This window comes from Lacerta agilis, chromosome 2 (assembly GCF_009819535.1).
Source record: "Lacerta agilis isolate rLacAgi1 chromosome 2, rLacAgi1.pri, whole genome shotgun sequence".
Taxonomy (NCBI): Eukaryota; Metazoa; Chordata; class Lepidosauria; order Squamata; family Lacertidae; genus Lacerta; species Lacerta agilis.
In genome coordinates, this window is record NC_046313.1 from 62,024,073 (window position 1) to 62,042,391 (window position 18,319).

An 18,319-nucleotide genomic window follows, 5' to 3' on the forward strand; every position below is an offset into this window, starting at 1 on the left:
TCTGTGCACGTGTGGCAAAAACTCCCTAATGAGTACAGCTCCGGCAAGGAATTGCTTGTCAGTCAATATCCTTAATTTTCTTTGATCATCCAGTTTTTCAAAGTCATTTTCAGAAGGTTCCGCTATTTTTATTTGATATTGACATACATTGAGCTTATCTTCTGTAGTGGTCAATATCTTTTATAATGTTCTTGCCACATGCATAGGTTCTATCTGGATGAAGCATGTATATTTCACTTTTTCATCGTCAGGGCTGCTGATTCCATCTGAGAGATGCTTAAGCATGCAATATCTTTCCTCCGAATGTGATTAGTTTATATTTAACAAGCACATCTCTGCCCAAAATTGTATTTTTACTTACATTTTAAAAAAATGTAAAAATGTGAAGTGCCAACCTTCCTCGTGTCATTTTGCATTGCCATACCTCAGAGAGATTTCAGCATGATGAGACTTCAGAGGAAGAGGATCACATTCCATCAAATTACCCAGCCCATTTAGCCTAAGGCGTTTATTAGCATCCTCTAGTCAAGGGAAGAAAGTTGTCTAAAGTGCTTCTTATGCAACTAAAAAGCACAGTTTTAGTCACTGGTCGGGCAGATAAGCTTTGATTAACCAGTAGTTTATTGCTCGTAGTTCAATTCAACATTGAAAAGCTGTTGATATCACACAATGTGATTATTTTCTAAATTATATGAGCTTGCCACATGAGTGTTTTTTTGGGGGGGGAGGGCAGGCTTTATGTTCGGGGGAGGGGGACAGAACCGAGTTATCTGTGACACAATTGTTCAGTTAGTTATTTTCATTTATTGATGGGGGGGGAGTAGCTGCCCCCTCCTCCCCATGGCTACACCCATGCCTTTCCAGAATATGTGTTTGCCTGCATATACATGGTGTGAAAAGGGTATTCGTAATGGTAATACGAAAAGCAACCTGCGAATGAGGATGATGTTCAGATAAATGGAATCCCACTTGGGTGGTAAAGTTTTCCAAAACCTTGCATGTGGTAGGATGAGAACCTCATAGCTTTTGAAGGCATCTCTTATTAGATATGTTTATTTTGCTTATCATTTCAGATTTTCCTATTTCTAAATAAAAGCATGTATAATGAGAGAGAGAGAGAGAGGCTTATACAAGTAAAATAAGGCAACAAAATTTAAAAACAAAAAAAGAGTGAATAAAAACTAGCAGGAATAAAACTATCACAGTTTTAACTATCAAAAGCCTCAGAAAAAAGATCTTTTCTGAAAAGATAGCAAAGTTGCTAGTAAGTGAGCCTTCCTGGGTAGAGTACAGTGGTGCCTCGCAAGACGAAATTAATTCGTTCCGCGAGTCGTTTCGTATTGCGAAAATTTCGTCTTGCGAAGCGTGGATTCCCATAGGAATGCATTGCGTGGGGGGGGGAATCGCAAAACGTTTTCGACTTGCGAAGCACGACCATAGAAAAATTCGTCTTGCGAGTCACCTAAAAAACCGCAAAACCCTTTCACCTAGCGAGTTTTTCATTGCACGAGGCATTCGTCTTGCGAGGTACCACTTTATTATGTATTCTATCACAAGAAAGTCCTTTCTATGACTGCCACCCTAACTTACTTCCAACAGCAGAAGCCTCAGTTTATTATCTCAGCGTATGAGCAGGCTGGTGTGGAGGCAGGGGTTCCTTCAGATACCCTGTTCCCAAGCCATGTGGGCACAAACTCCTCTAAATTGTTATAGAATCATGGAATCATAGAATTGTAGAGTTGGAAGGGACCCTGAGGACCATCTAGTTCAACGAAAGAATATGCAGCTGAACTATGGAGCATGGTTTTAACTATGGAAAGGCAGCATACAAAATGAAAAGACGAGGATGATAAATTGTTCACAAAAATGCACCAGTGGCTAAAGTTTAAGAACCTGTGAAATGTATTCCAGTCTCAAAGCCAATGCAAATAGATAGATCATGGATGGGATAAAAAGCTTAAAATAACCAAGAGGTATAAAAACAAGTTTGCCTTCTTGCCCTGAGTTGAAATGTTGAAAAATGCAAAGCTTGGGTTCTCAGTGATGCAAACATAAACACGATCACAAGGTTTTAAGATGGCACTCCAAGTGCATCTGTGAGATGTATTCCCACCTATTGGTCTTGGTCCAAAGCCTTGCAGTTGCATTTAGGGAAATCATGATCAACTTACTTGAGTCTTGTATACATGAGCGGTCTACCCTCCTGATGAATACGCTCCTATCATGTTCAAACCTGAACTACAGAACATATGGCTCTTAACCTACAATGGCAAAGTATAGCTTGTTCAGCAGGAGTGTCAGTGGGGAAGACTTTAAACTCACAAGGAAACAAGCTATCTTGACTCTTGTTCTAGATATTTTATTCCCTGAAGAATTTATTCCCTGAATGTATTTTATTCCCTGAAGTATCTGAAGAAGTGTGCATGCACACGGAAGCTCATACCAAGAACAAACTCAGTTGGTCTCTAAGGTGCTACTGGAAAGAATTTTCTATTTTGTTTCGACTATGGCAGACCAACACGGCTACCCACCTGTAACTGGAATTATTCCCTTGTGATATACTTTAGCTGATAACACAGAGATAGGTTTTTTGGTGTTCTAATTTCTCAGTCATTAACATGCCTGTATTTGAGTTGAGTATCTGTGTCCTGATTATGGAAGAAACTCCTCTGCTAAGAATGCTAGCAGACCTTTAGCAGAGGGTGATCATTAATAGTGTGACCTCCAATAAAGGAGTTATTTTAAGAAGGATCCTACTGGGGTCAGTGTTTTGGGTCTCTACTGCCTACTAATTGTATTAATCAGATGCAGAGAACAACGTAGATTCAGCATTATGTATATCTGCTGATCATACAAAAATTGAAGAGCAAGCATGCATGAAGGCAGACTAGGCTTTGAGAAGAGACAGATTAAAGCTGTAAACTGTGCTTGGTATAATGAAGTTTAATGGAAGGAAAAATGAAACTTCAATGTAACTTTCATTCGAGTCTGTTTCCAACTCTGACATTCTTAAGTGCTCCAGTAAAAAACCAGGGTCCTTTACAATGCAATGTTATGCAAGTCTGTTTAGAAGTCCCATTGATTTCAAAAGGATAATCCCAAGTAAACTGATACAGAATTGTAGTGTGCACAAGTATATGGAAGTTCCATTGAACTAAATAGTACTTACTTCTGCATAGCTATTACAAGATTACACTGTTAACCACTTAACCAACCAAAACGTAAATCCATCGATTTCAATGGGTCTACTCAGTGTACGACTTAGTTGGATCTCATCTCAATTTTAAATTCTTAACTGGTAATCATTGTTACTTATCACCTTAATATACATTTTATCCTCAAAACAGCCCAGTGAGGTAGCTTGAGCTTTTGGGTCAGTGGACACATTTGAAATTTTGAAAAAGTGCTGTGGGTGACAGTCGTAACCTGGTTACCACAGGGGCATAGCATATTACAAAATGGCTGCTGTGAGGCATGACAGAAAACAAATTGGCTGCCACAATGAGGTGGTGTTAGCAGACTTTACAGCTTGGGTAAATTGGATTGAAAAGATCACTTAGAGTTTCTGGGGTTCAAAGGCTTTACTCATGCAGAAGCTGTTTATAGGATGGGTAGAGACGACAGAGAGGAGCAGCAGACATCTTGTCTGGAGAGAATAACAAAATGGCTCAACATTTAGGGATGAAAAGCTACAAACGGGGTGACTAGATCACTAGACCAACAGTGCCCTCTTGTGGGTTAAAGTAACATATGCATAGACTACAAACTCAGGAGAAGGAAATGTATTTACTTTTCTCCAACAGGTGGCACATCTAAAATAGCAGAAAAAGAGGAAAATAAAATGGAGTGAGCATGTAGCCCATCAAGTAGGAAAAGGGCACTTGCATAAGCCACCACCATGCTCATACCCAAAGTGCTCTTTGCACCTTTCCTCTGTTCAGACTAGATGGGAAGGTAGGCATTGGGTCATGGCATCCAGTGAAATGTGGTCATGTTTATGGGGTGTATGAGTCTATGCAAACAGGAACCGAGAAGGAAGAACAAACAGTCTCTCTTGTACTGTGGATTTTTGAGGGCATATTAAGAACATAAGAATATAACAAGAGCCTGCTGGATCAGGCCAATGGCCCATCTAGTCCAGCTTCCTGTTCTCACACTGGCCTTCCATTGGTGACCTTCTGTGACCTTCCATGGGTGCCATAGAAGGTACTGATGGGCCACAACATATTGACATTTTAGTTTGCTTTCCTGGTGGTTCCATTGCTTCTCATCATTGCAACTCAAATGAGCTAAATATGAGTGGCATGCTGGGATTGACTCCTGTTCAAGTTTAGTGAGCCTGTCTAATTAAGGGCCAACGTGCAGAGTAGCTGAAAACTGGGCTTGGCTACAGAGAGAGCCTAATGCACATTATAGTACAACACATGGCCAGATTTATTTTCTGTTGCTAATGATACTGATTGTATTTCCCACACACTTCGTCATGGGCTGAAAATCAATTTGGCCCCACAAAAGAGCAATCAGATAACTACTTGGCTGTACAGCAAGCTCTAATGCACAGTGAATTCTCTCAGCAGCCAGGGCTGGGGTTTTTTTTTTTTTTTTGTTAAATGCACTGGCCTTAAGAGTTGTCTTTGGCTTCCTTGAATACAGCTCGTATCTGTGACTGACAGTAGTAAGATCCAAGGATATAAAGCATTAGTGTCTGGAAAGCAAAAGTTCAGCCATAGAGAGAGAAAGAGGTCATATCTCCACAACTACTCTAGTGGGTGGTTACCAGATGTTCAACCGTTTTAGCACTGATTATTGTAGATCAAGTGTAAATTCTTTTTTCCTAGGTATTAATACACAGCTGTTCACGTACATAGAATGTAATAATCACTGGCTTGTTGAGCACAACTTTGTGAAGGGCCAAATTGTGGTAGATCACATGCTCTGCATGCAGAAGGTCACTTGTTCCATCTGGCACCTCCAGGTAGGGTTGGGAAAGAACTTGATCCAAAACTCTGGAGAGGCACTGCCAGTCTGTGTGGATTCTACCAAGCTACAACCATCAATGGTCTGACATGATAGAAAGCAGCTCCCTGTGTTCCTAGCAATGGGAGCTAGTATGTCTACAGAAAAGAGGCCTTACGCAAATCGTGTGGTAGTGTGTTTATTGACACATGTACGCAAAGCCAGTTATTTAGGCTGTAATATTTTGGTCCCAAACCATTTAGGGCTTTAAACATCAAAATAAACACCTTGAATTGGTCCTGGAAAGCAATTGGCAACCAGCGTAGCTGGTTTGTTTATTTATTTATAAATACTACATATGCTTATTATAATTACTATAATACTTCTACTCTTCCAGTCCCTCACGGGCCCACAACATTTGCTTCTCTCCTCATATTAGAGAACTAAGGTTAATACAATTCAAATATCCATAATGAACAATAGAAATCAAGCATGGCAACTGTCACCACACACTCTCTGAGCCTCAGAAATATATCCTCCTGTAATGTTGGCTCGCTCAAGAACAAAATCCTGATGGCTGAGGCACATTAATCCAGCTGCACTTCAACCACATGTAATTTAAAATAATTACTAATGAAACAGAAATAAAAGTGAGCCTATAATAACAACAATAATCAGTGCAGCTTTTGGTCATTACCCAAGTCACTGCTTGGAGACTTTCCTGGGGAAAATAACTTAAAAGAAAGGGAACAACAACAACAACAAAAATGTAAATCTTTGGAGCTGGTGCCAGAGACTGATTTGTTGAACATTAACACTCAAATAAGAACCGGAATATCTCAAGGGCATGAGCTGCATCAACAGGACTGATTTTATATTCTGTGGACAACATCAACAATCTCTTCTTGTTTCAAGAATTCAAGCCCAGATACAAAGGGCAGGCTGCCATTGACTGGAGCAGGCACAGGACAGCTGTGCATTCTCTTCAATGGTCTGCCATTCACCTCAGAGGACTCTCACTGAGGAAAATAATCTCTGTCTAAGCACCTCTTTGCTGATTTACCCCAGACCTGATGTGTCAGTCAGTGGGACTGGAAATGATGCCGCCAGCTTGAGTTTCTGTTTGTTGCCACATTTGTACATCACACAAAAAGTCTGTGTTGGTTTATATTAATATTTCTAGCATGATTTTCAACCTGAGGGCCTGCCAAGTGGCATACAAAGTAAACAATTTAAAATCAACTTGAAACAAAACAGAATCCATGGCGGGTGGGCGGTGGGGGGCAGCGAGGAAGTAAAATTGAAGCAAACAAAACAAGATAGAATGTTAAAGAAGAAGAAGATAAAGAACGAGAGGACAAATAATTCCAAATCAAAAGCACCATGAATTAAAACGGTCTTTACAGACCATTGAAAGGCATGTAGTGTGGGAGAAATATGAATTTCTAAAGGGAGAGAGTTCCATAACTTGTACTGTAGCTGGCTTGGGAATGAATGCCATGTATGATGTGCCAGAAGCGGCTTAGTCATGCTGGCCACATGACCCGAAAAAACTGTCTGTGGACCAACGCTGGCTCCCTTGGCCTGTAAAGCGAGATGAGCGCCACAACCCCAGAGTCATCTGCGACTGGACTTAACTGTCAGGGGTCCTTTACGTTTACCTTTATGATAAGCAAGGGTCTATCTCAAATGGTCACCAGCCCAAGTAGGGCATACAATTCATGTAGTCTTCACCCCAAGGGATATGAGGGGTGGCCTGAAGGTTGGGGTGTGCGTGTAGTGCATCCTGTTGTCGTGCTCTGACCACCATCTGTTGAAGTTTGGATTGGCGGTGGCAATTCCCCTCTGCAAGAGCAGTAGACCTGTTCAGATGGGTTGCCCCCAGAGACTGGTGGATTGCTGAATGCTCTGGGAGATTTTCCAGAAAGCTGATGCTCCTGCTGAAGCCCTGGTCTCGTCTCACTATGGAATGGCAAGAAGAAATGGGCAGTGAGCACCTGCACCTTCAGTGGCAGCCAGTAGCAGATTGGGGGGGGGGTAGAGACCACAAGGTAGAGGAATGAGGTGGTACAGAGGTCAGTGCAAGCAGGAATGTTGCATTGTCGGGACTTCCGGTTTGGTGCCGGTTAATGGCGGCCGGGAGCTGAAGAGCTCCGTCCTCCGAGGGGTTATAGGGACTACTGTGTCTGCGCCACAGGTCCCTTAAAGCCACGGGAAGAGCGTCCCGTGGACCTTGGTCTTGTGGGTCCCAGACGTGCCGTCCTCGCCTCCGATTGACCCTCGTAAGGGGGAAAATCGGAGAGAGGCTCCGACACGGGACTGAAGAGACAGCTGCCCCCGGAGGACAAAGCAGCGATTCCGCCAGACTTGAGCGCCAAGCATTTCCTGTCAATTCAAAGAAGAAAGAAAAAACCCCCGGCTGCTGTAAGTACGGGACTAATTGGATTAGCAATTTAACAATTGGCAACCGGGAGGGATGTTAAAAGGAAGCCCGTCCCTCTCCTTTGTTGTGCAGAGAAGGCAACTCAGTTACAAGCGGCTGCAGCTGCACTGTTAGATACAACGTTGCTTTGAAGTACTTTGACAGATGAGATGGATTAAATCCCTGTGAGGGGTTGAAGATTTTGGAAATATCTCTTTTGTGGTTTTTTTTTGGACTGTTCTTGGCACCCTGCCTCAGGGGAAAATGGCGCTGGGAAACTAGCACTTAAAGATGGAAAATTACTGACACTTGACACCCTTTGTCCTCTTCAACCATGTTTGCTTTCGTTTTTAAACTGATCTTAGACCCAGACATTACCCAGGAACAAAGGACAACCCTTTTACAATTTGAACTGATGAATCAAAAAATGGACTGGATAAGGCGTAATCTCTAAGAAATCTTTTATGGATCAAGAAAAACCAGTCAGATTTGGGAGAACTTTGACAAATTGGAATTAAACTTTGCCAGGGAGCTGGAGGAAGTACTGGAGAAATGTAACAAAGAGATTGAGCAATTCCAAGGACATGAAAAACCCTGCTGGAGTGAGACACAGGGTTGTTGCTTCGGCTGAAAGAACAACATCCTGGAGTGGGAGTCCAGAGATGAAGGCGAGAAGAATTTTGAAGATACAAGTGGAAGATAATCCAAAATATGGAATGGAGATGCTGGAAGATGAGAGTTGGTGTTTCCAGAGGCTCCCATGGGGGAGGTTTATAAACTGTGAGCTGACATCGAACAAGGACGATAGAGGGAGATGCAAAGAGGAATGGTGGGTGAGCCTGGGAGAGGGTAGGAAAATGGTGAGAAGGGGGATAGGGTGAAAAAGATAGAAATTTAACTAGGACGGCTCTAAGGTACCCTGAAGACAGTGTGTTAAGATTATAGGATTCTGAGCTAGTAAAGAGATATGTGATTGACTATTAGCAGCAGTCTAAATAAGAAGAAGTATAAGATGGTTTTAAGAACTGTTATGTGATATTATAAGATGTTAAGTATTTATGATTTAGATTCAAAGATATTTGAAGGACTATTAAGGTAAAGAGATTTATTGGAATATTCCAATAAAAGTGGATTTGGATAATGAATTTTAAAGCTAAAATTGGATGTTACCAAAGTATATTAGTATTGAAGACAAAGGAGGGAAAGCGGGGGAAGTCATTTTTTTTTTTTGTAAGAAGATTCGGAACAAGAATTCCTTTTATATGTTAAAGTAAAGGGATGTAGGTGTTTTGTTATAAATGTATGGATGTTTAGATTTGTTGAAAAAAAAGATGTATGTTGTATTTGTGTATTGTATTGTTTTTGTGTTTTGTTTATATGGAAAACTAATAAAATCTTATAAAAAAAAAGGAATGTTGCATTGTCTCTACTTGTGTGTTCACACCACACCAACCTCATTCCCACCTTGCCCCTCCTAGCAAGCAGTAGTTATTCACCTGCTGGGAGGTCAGGTAAGCACCTCCACCCCCACCCCCCATCTGCTACTTTCCTTCATGGGAACCTTCATCCAGAGCCAGCCATTTACCCAATTTCTAGACTCAGGAACCACCTGTCTCTAGAAAGTCCACTCCTTCTCTTCCCTTGATCTTTATGGTAACCAGTTTAAAGCATTTTTATTTCGGGTTGTGTTTCAGCTGCTTATCTGTTAAATATCTGATGGCATTTTACATCTGTTTATTTTGTGCTTTCATTTTAGCTATTTCAGTGATTTGGATACAATCCTGTACATGGTTGCCTGAGACTGAACAGAGTGGTACTTACGTTTCAGTAAAAACTGCGCATCTTGTACCACATATCTTGTTTCATTCTATATATTCTATATATTTTTGAATATCTTGTTTCATTCTATATATTTTTGAATATTTTGAATATTTTTCATATCTTATCAATTTTGAATATTATTATTTTTAGAAAGCCAACTCATAAGTGGCTATGTGTGTAAATATACATGTGCACATATATTTCAACGACGCTGCTAAAAATGAGATAAAAAGCATTGAAAGTATTTCTGTACCTGCGTGATTAGTCCCCGAGTGTAACATTTTCTCATTAATTATTTGCTTCAGAAGTTGGCAAATGCAATCCCTTCTTTCAGTAAACTGCCTGCATAAATAAAGATCGAATTAAGTGAAAAATAGAATGGACTGCATGATCTACGACACTGGCTGTTAGAGGACTGCTCTTCATAATTTACTCGTTAAGGTGTCCGCACACCTTGTGCCTCTCTCTGCTTTTTCTTCTTCTCTACAGTAATTCCCAATAGGGCATTAAGATGAATGCTGTAGTTAGTAAATTCCCCCCTGTGCATTTTACAAGCTCAAGGTTATGGGTTAGGACAAGGGCTGTCACGCCATAAATCAAGCATAATAGAACAGCTTGAGAACATGAGCCATAGTGCTTCATGCTGTGCTAGATTTCTCAAAATGGAAGAGGCATTAACAAGCCCAACTCCAATGCTCAGATTTTTCTAATTGTAATGTATTGTCAAATGCAGCATTTGCAGCTGAACATCGTGTGAGGTCTAGAACCTTTCATCTTGGTTTGCCAATGGACAACTGGGGGTAGAAAATCAGTGCTGTTTTTATATCAGCACACCGCGATTCTCTGAACAGAAATGAGTACCTTTTGTCTTATGCCTATAATATTCCCTCCTTGCCCCTAGGTCCTAGGGGCAGAGTACTTATTCAAACATCCTTGCTACCTTGCCTTGTAACAGGTAAATCATCAACATACATCTAAAGCACCTGGCTTTCTAACTTTCCATCCTTATGGAAACCTTTTCCCATCAATTTGTATTCAAAGAAGGAACTCCTGAACATCTGACATGGAAGTCCTGTATGTTAGAGAGGATTTGGGAGCCAAATCATGAGGAGGCTTTTGGGCCTAGCAGCTGTGCATTGCATAGGAAGATGTTTAAGGCTGCTTGTTTACGATCACCAATATAAGACCTCTGACAAGCTCCAGAGGTTCCTAGGAACACAGTTTGAAAACTACTGCGATGGGAGACATCAATGACTTCTGTGATTTGCACATGCTAATTTCCACCATGTAGTTCCAGAGACAATAGTGAAAGGAGAAGGGCCTGGAGTATATACATCATGCCCAATCACATTTCTGTCATGTCCCTTTCCTCTCTGAGAAAGAAAACTGCCAACAGACCAAAATCTGGTGATCCCATTTGTTGTTGTTGTTGTTGTTCAGTCGTTCAGTCGTGTCCGACTCTTCGTGACCCCATGGACCAGAGCACGCCAGGCATGCCTATCCTTCAATGCCTCCCGCAGTTTGGCCAAACTCATGTTAGTAGCTTCGAGAACACTGTCCAACCATCTCATCCTCATCCATCTCATCCCCTTTACTTGTGCCTAAAGGATGACATGGCTTTTAACCTGGGTTTTCTCTGGCTATTGCAACCTTCTGCCTCCCTCCAATCTGCACCTTGAATGGATTTGTAGCCTCTCATCCATAGTTTTAAACTTGGCTGGTCATGTGGATCTAAATTATGGTCTAAGCACGGAGAGAGAAAAAAGAAAAGGAAAAGAAGAAATAAAGAAAAGGGAGCTTGACTTCACCAGTCTGGTTTACTTTTCAATGAATTACACTGAAAATTGGAAATTGCTGCCTGTTTCCAGCAGCAACGAGATGAGCTATTTTTTCTCTGTACCGTTTTTTGGAGCATATCAGTGTCACATCAGGTCCCATATTTCTTTATTCTGTGGGGGTAGTTGGATTTGAACAGATTACTTTGCTTGTCTCTCCCCATCTGTTCTTCTGCCAGATATTTGTGTCTTAGGGGCCTTCTGCATGTAGACTGGGGATATTTCCCCTCTCTTTTCAGTGTGGAGAGATTTATATTTTAATGAGTATTTGTTTTATCTATCACATGCTAGACTTATTCATTTGATAGCTGTAATCTCCCTGCAACTTAGCCAGCTTTTGCATCTTGTCTTGATGGAGAGCACAGGGATTTTCATCCTTCTTTCAGTGGAGGGTTTTGATCAGATTGTTAGCAGAGATCAGTGTGATGTGGCTCTGAGTGCCCTGCCAGCAGTGGTGGGTCACTGTGCAAATGCTTTCAAATTAGTTGCATAGCATTTGTAGGATCATCACTTCATCATTCTTTGAGGAGGTGTCTTAATAGATTGTGATGCTATCTGTTGCTTCTCTTTGCTATGGTTGGGGCTGTGAAGAACTAGCCCAATGCCAGGTAGGGGTTAAATTTTCTGACAGTTAGAACCCTCAGGGGCGGGCTTAGCCTGGGTATAAAACACCCCTCCCAGTGGTCAGTGAGGGAGAAGTGTGGGCAGGTGGAGTTGGAGTTGGAGGTTGAAGGGTGGAGAGTTAGTTGAGCAGTGTGAGTCCGGAGATAGAGCTGGGAGCTTAAGAGTCTGAGGTGGAAGTTAGCAGAGAGGATAAAGAGATTGTGAAACGTGTTGTTATTGCTATTTAGTTATCTGTTAGAGGTAATAGGCCGGTAACATTTAGAGGTATTAGGCCGGTATAGGACAACTGTTATAAGCTTATTGAACAACCTTTTATTTATCAGCAACCACAAGCTTTTGTACTCAATAAACAACTTTTTAGTTCACAATATCCTCGTCTGTGGTGAATGAAGTAAGCAGGATCCAGCTAGAAGTCTGGAGGGCTGCAGCTGGGGTCCGTGTGTCGTTGGTGCAGCACCCATAGACCGTAAAACGTCCGGGGGTGGGCTGTACAGGGCGAAGGGCCCGCGACATTAAAGTGGTGGCAGCGTCGGGACGAAAGATAGACATAAAGTGGTGGTCACATCAGTATCCAAGATAGATCTAAAGTGTTGGCAAGCAGTGCCAAGGTACAAGAAAGATTTAAGGGTGACGCATTGTGTGAAGTGTGAGGCTTAAAGAGGATTTAAGCAAACTTCTGTGAGACTCTACAATCTAGTCAGGAAGGGGGATCGCATACACCTGGAAAGGGAGAAGGGGAATTCAGAGAGGAATTACCTGGCCCTAGGGTGTGGTGTGATAGCGCCTAAGACTGTGAGATTGTGAGAGAATTACAAAGATACTTTGCGTTTAAAACTATTTCAGGCAGAAAGGTTTATAGTGAGAGGTCGGAAAAGTACGCTGGACAAAGTGCACTGAGGGTAACTTTAGGCGTGACTTTGGACCTAAACTGTGGAAACTAAGCTTGAGGAAATAGTTTAACTGAAACACCCTTGATTTAAGTACAAATATAATACCACCAAATAAATAGAAAATGCCACCTAGAAAGACCTAAAAACAGCTCTTAGGGACTCACAAGTAGAAAGCTCTGAAGAAGAAAATGGGGTTTCCCAGATTGAGGAAACCAGTACTGAAACAGTTAACAAAAATCCTGCTGAGGGGACGAGTTTTAAAGCCTCAGAGGAATTTGAGAAATGGAAACTTGAGAAGGAATATAATTTGAAAATCGAACTAGCGAAGTTACAAGCTGAGGCAAAAGAGAAAGAAATGACCTTAAATATTGAAAGAGAAAGAGAAAGAGAGGCAATAGCACTGAAAGAGAAAGAAATGACCTTAAAGTTACAAGCTGAGGCAAAAGAGAGAGAACTGAAAGAGAAAGAAATGACCTTAGCTATTGAGAGAGAAAGAGAAAGGGAGGAAAGAGAATATTTATTAGAAATGAAAAGACTTGAATTATCAGCTGTAGATAATAGAAACAACAACAATAGTTCCACACAAAATCCTAGCAGGGTGGATTTAAAAAGATTCCCTGACTTCAGAGATAAAGACGACCCTGAAGCATTTATCATTTCTTTTGAGAGGGCTTGCGAAGATTTTGAAGTAAAAGATGAGGAGAAAATGCAAATACTGAGAGCTCGTATTAGTGGAACATTAACAGAGATTTATTCTCAAATGCCATCTGATCAATCTAAAGATTTTGAAGCATTTAAACAGTTGGGTTTATGTCAGATTCGGAATTACTGCAGAGCAACTGAGACAAAAGTTTAGAACCATAAAAAAATTGCATGAGGAAACCTTTGCTCAATTAGGAGCTAAAACTACAAATTATTTAAACAAGTGGCTAGAACAGGAGGGTGCCGATTCTGTGGCGAAAATAAAAGAGGTGATTGCATTAGAACAATTTTATGACACGATTAATAGTCATCTGAAGTATTTAATTAAAGAAAGACGCCTAAAACCATCCTGGAAGCTGCTAATCTGGCAGATGAAATAAATGAAATCCGAGAACACGCTTATGATGCCCCAAAATATAAGGACAAACATTGGGAAACAAATAAGTTTAAGAAAACGCAACAGCCCACAAATTTTACCACAGAACTGCCAAGAAATTTTTCCCGCCAATGCAAATGCTCCCCATAACACGCCTATAACAACGGGGGTGACTGAGGGAAAAATAAATAAATATGGTGAGGGTAAAAGGCCAGACTTAACCTGCTGGCAATGTGGACGAAAAGGCCATAGACAAGTGGACTGTAGAATTGAACTCAGAACTAGGAGTGCAAATACTATCCTCAGAAGCAAACATATTGTGTCCAAACTGTGGAGACAGAGTCAACTGCCAACATGGTTGCCAAGGCAACCGAGGCCCAGTCTAGAGCAGAGCCTGACGAGTTACCAGAAGCCCAAGTTGTGAGGTGCTATATAATTCAACAAGATGACATGTTATTACACAAAACAGGAGAAGAAATTTGGGTGAATGGTAAACAATATAAAGGCTTAAAGACACAGGGTCTCAAATTAGTATTATACATCCTGATTTACTAAAGCCAGAAGACTTTATTAAAGGCAAAACTATCAGTTTAAAAGGAATATCAAAACAGCCGGAAACCTTGCCAGTAGCACTAGTTAATCTGACATACAAAACAATGGTCTGGAGAATGGCAAGTAGCAGTTTCACCAGAAATCCCAGCTCCAATGTTAATTGGGTGGGATCTACTTGACCATGTACAGAGTGCATTTGTGATTACTAGGGCACAAAAACTGCGACAGTTACCTCAGGAGGAAAGGCCTGATACAATTGTTGAACTGACACAAGATACAAGTATAGTACCAGTTACAAATAGTCAAGCAGCTAGTTTTGCAGCCAAGCAGAAACTAGATACAGATTTACAGAAATATTTTCAAGCCACAGCCTTGAATACAGTATTAACCCCGGAAAGCCCTGAGTGTTTATAGTCGATAATGGGTTGTTATACAGAGAGATTCTTTTAAAACCTAATAGAGGGGGTAATGAATCCACAGGCAACTAATAGTACCTACTGAATTTAGAAACAAAATAATCCAACATGCACATGGCAGTATATTTGGAGGTCACTTGGGAATCACCAGAACCAAACAAAGGGTGTCCCAAAATTTCTTTGGCCTGGGATGGGCAAGCAAATAAAGTTATTTTGTCGAACATGCCATACTTGCCAATTACAAGGACATGGGCAAGATAAAACGAAAGCACAATTATGCCCTTGCCCATAATTCCCAACCCTTCCAACGTTTAGCAATAGATATACTTGGACGACTGCCAAAAGCCAGCCGCAGGGGACATCATTATTTGTTGACTATTGTGGATTTTGCGACTAGGTATCCGGACGCGATACGTTACGAAACATAGAGACTGAAACAGTGGCTTCAGCTCTAATAAGTTATATGTGTCGGCTAGGGTTTGCAGAACAAATCGTGACAGACCTTGGAGGCCTCATTTACCTCTAAGCTTATGCAGCGTTTGTGGGAGAGGTGTGGGATAAAAACACATCACCAGTAGTCCTTATCACCCTCAGACGGAATGGCCTTGTAGAACGATTTCATGGAAGCCTGATAAGAATGCTGAGGGCATATGTAACGGACACATCCTCACGATTGGGATGACAATTATACAAGCCTTATTATATGCTTATAGATCCATACCCCAGGAAAGCACGGGTTTTAGTCCCTTTGAATTATTGTTTGGAAGAAAAATCAAGGGTTCCCCTAGAGTTATTAAGATTTAATTGGAAGGACGGCGGTTGGGGATTCTGAAAACGTAATTGACTACCTATTAAATTGCAAAACACTCTCAAACGATCACTGGAACTGGCAGGAGAACATTGCAAGGTTGCTCACACAAACAGAAAGTTTGGTATGACAAAAAAGCATGTGTGAGATCTTTGAGCCAGGACAGATATTTTATTAATCAGACCAGTAAACGGTGATACGTTACAACTGACATGGGAAGGTCCTTGTAAAATCATTTCAAAAATGAATGATATAAACGATATAATTCAGCATGGTGAAGGGAGGCGGGTCATGCAGGTGAATATGATAAACCCAATCAAGCCACTAAACCATGAACCCAATCTAGACTACAGTAGTCACGTTGTTGAAAAAGCCTGTGCTATTGGTAAAGGAGTGTCTACCGGCAATGTGTCCAGTGACCTATCTGTGAGATCAGTTAGAACAACTAGTCATATTTGATATAAACCATTCATCAGTTGGAAAGATAGAAAGAACGACGTACTGGAAAGTTATAGCTGGCATGGGGGTCCCATCGACTTTCTATGAAAGTGAAAGTGTTTTCCTACACTAGAGAATTGTGTGGTGGGAAGATGGGTACCCTGCTGCTCATGCAACACCAATAAATGTCCAAAATGAATGTGGTTACACAGCATTAACAGGGCTACCACGTCAAAGGCATAAAAAGTAGTCTTCAATTGCTCGAAGTGGGAACTGATAATCAATACAGACCAAAGATGAACTGACAACCCAAGGGCGATTGCTATGAGCAATAAGCAATCAGAGGCTTTTTAGCCTACTTTCATTAGTGATCACGCTTGTCTAGAAAGCTTCAGCAAGCTGACTAAAAAAGAAGATATACCACAAACTTCTGAAAATAGTTCCCAGTGCATTTAAAAGCCAAACAACCAGTTCTTATGCAGCTTATGAGACATGGAGATGTGTGTACAAGTCCGCGAGCTTGAACACTTAACAGAGATCCTGAAGGAGGGAGTAGGTTGATCTAAGAGAGCTTTTGACCCTGAGAAACAAGGACTCTACCCAGCTTGGAATCCACCATCGTTACAGACGCCTCAAGTGCAGGGATCGGAATGGGACGGTGTCATCTGGCAGAGGAAGACAGCTTACAGCCCATCACGTATGGCAAAGAAAAGACTGGTGCCCAGAGAAAGATACTTCCTTGCGACGGTTTAAGGTCGATAAGGAGCGTGAAAGGATCCTAAACATCATCGCAGACGCCTTATAATGAAGACCCAAAGACAAAGGTTAATGGACAGTTACGGCTTTTCTTGCAATAAAGGCCTAACGCTGCATGAACTATTGTAAGCTAATGTGAAAACCCAAATATTATACCAGTATGATATGTGGAGTAAGGTTAGTAAGCATAGAAAATGTTTGTTTATGTTAATGTTTTTAAACTGTTGTTTGTATCAGAGGGATACTTTGGCTAGTAATCCTCTGATACAAACCTAAAAAGGAGGGAGGTATGTGAAGAACTAGCCCAATGCCAGGTAGGGGTTAATTTTCTGACAGTTAGACCCTCAGGGGCGGGCTTAGCCTGGGTATAAAACACCCCTCCCAGTGGTCAGTGAGGGAGAAGTGTGGGCAGGTGGAGTTGGAGTTGGAGGTTGAAGGGTGGAGAGTTAGTTGAGCAGTGTGATACGGAGATAGAGCTGGGAGCTTAAGAGTCTGAGGTGGAAGTTAGCAGAGAGGATAAAGAGATTGTGAACGTGTTGTTATTGCTATTTAGTTATCTGTTAGAGGTAATAGGCCGGTAAATTAGAGGTATAGGCCGGTATAGGACAACTGTTATAAGCTTATTGAACAACCTTTTATTTATCAGCAACCACAAGCTTTTGTACTCAATAAAACAACTTTTAGTTCACAATATCCTCGTCTGTGGTGAATGAAATAAGCAGGATCCAGCTAGAAGTCTGGAGGGCTGCAGCTGGGGTCCGTGTGTCGTTGGTGCAGCACCCATAGACCGTAAAACGTCCCGGGGGTGGGCTGTACAGGGCGAAGGGCCCGCGACAGGGGGTTTTCACAAGTAGGACTTAAGTCCCCTGTGTAATACTGTACAAACACAAAGCACTGGCAACAACATACATTCCCATTTCCCTTTCCTACGTTCTATGCCAGCATTTCCCAATCTGTGGGCTACAACCTACAAGTGAATCTCAGAGCCTCTGCAAGTGGGCAGCCACTTTGTAAGTAAACCCAAAATAATGGCTTGTAATCTTTAACTGGTGTGACGAATCCCTTTTACAAACTGGCGTATTATAATTAACAGAACAATGAATAACTTTGTAAGTAACTATAACTATTTCAACAAATTTCATTTTTAATAGGGGTGCTTCCCCACTCAATAATTTTTATTAATTTTTCCAATATCTTAAACACAATACAGCTTAAGAATATTATCTTCTATAAATCGATACCTTTTCTGAATTAACTTCCCTCCACCCCTCTTCTGGCTTCTCTACATTACTCTTCTTAAGCATGTTTACTATATATACATTCTATAAATGTCTATAATTCCTTAATAAACTTTTGTATTATACTTTAAACATACATTCCTTATTATATTACAACATTACATCTTATGATCTAACAAATGTTTACAATAAATGTTATGAGTTTTATTTCAGTTCTGTGAGTGTCTTTATTTATGTATAGTTTTCTCTAAGTATACCATAAATTTGGACCATTAATAGGGGTGTTAAGGACATTATTTGCTTGGACGTCTCATGTAAAAGGTAAAGGTAAACGACCCCTGACAGTTAAGTCCAGTCGTGAACGACTCTGGGGTTACGGCGCTCATCTCGCTTACTGGCCGAGGGAGCCAACATTTGTCCGCAGACAGTTTTTCCGCCTCAAGTAGTGGCTATAAAATAGGCGATCTTGAAGTGAAATGCACAAA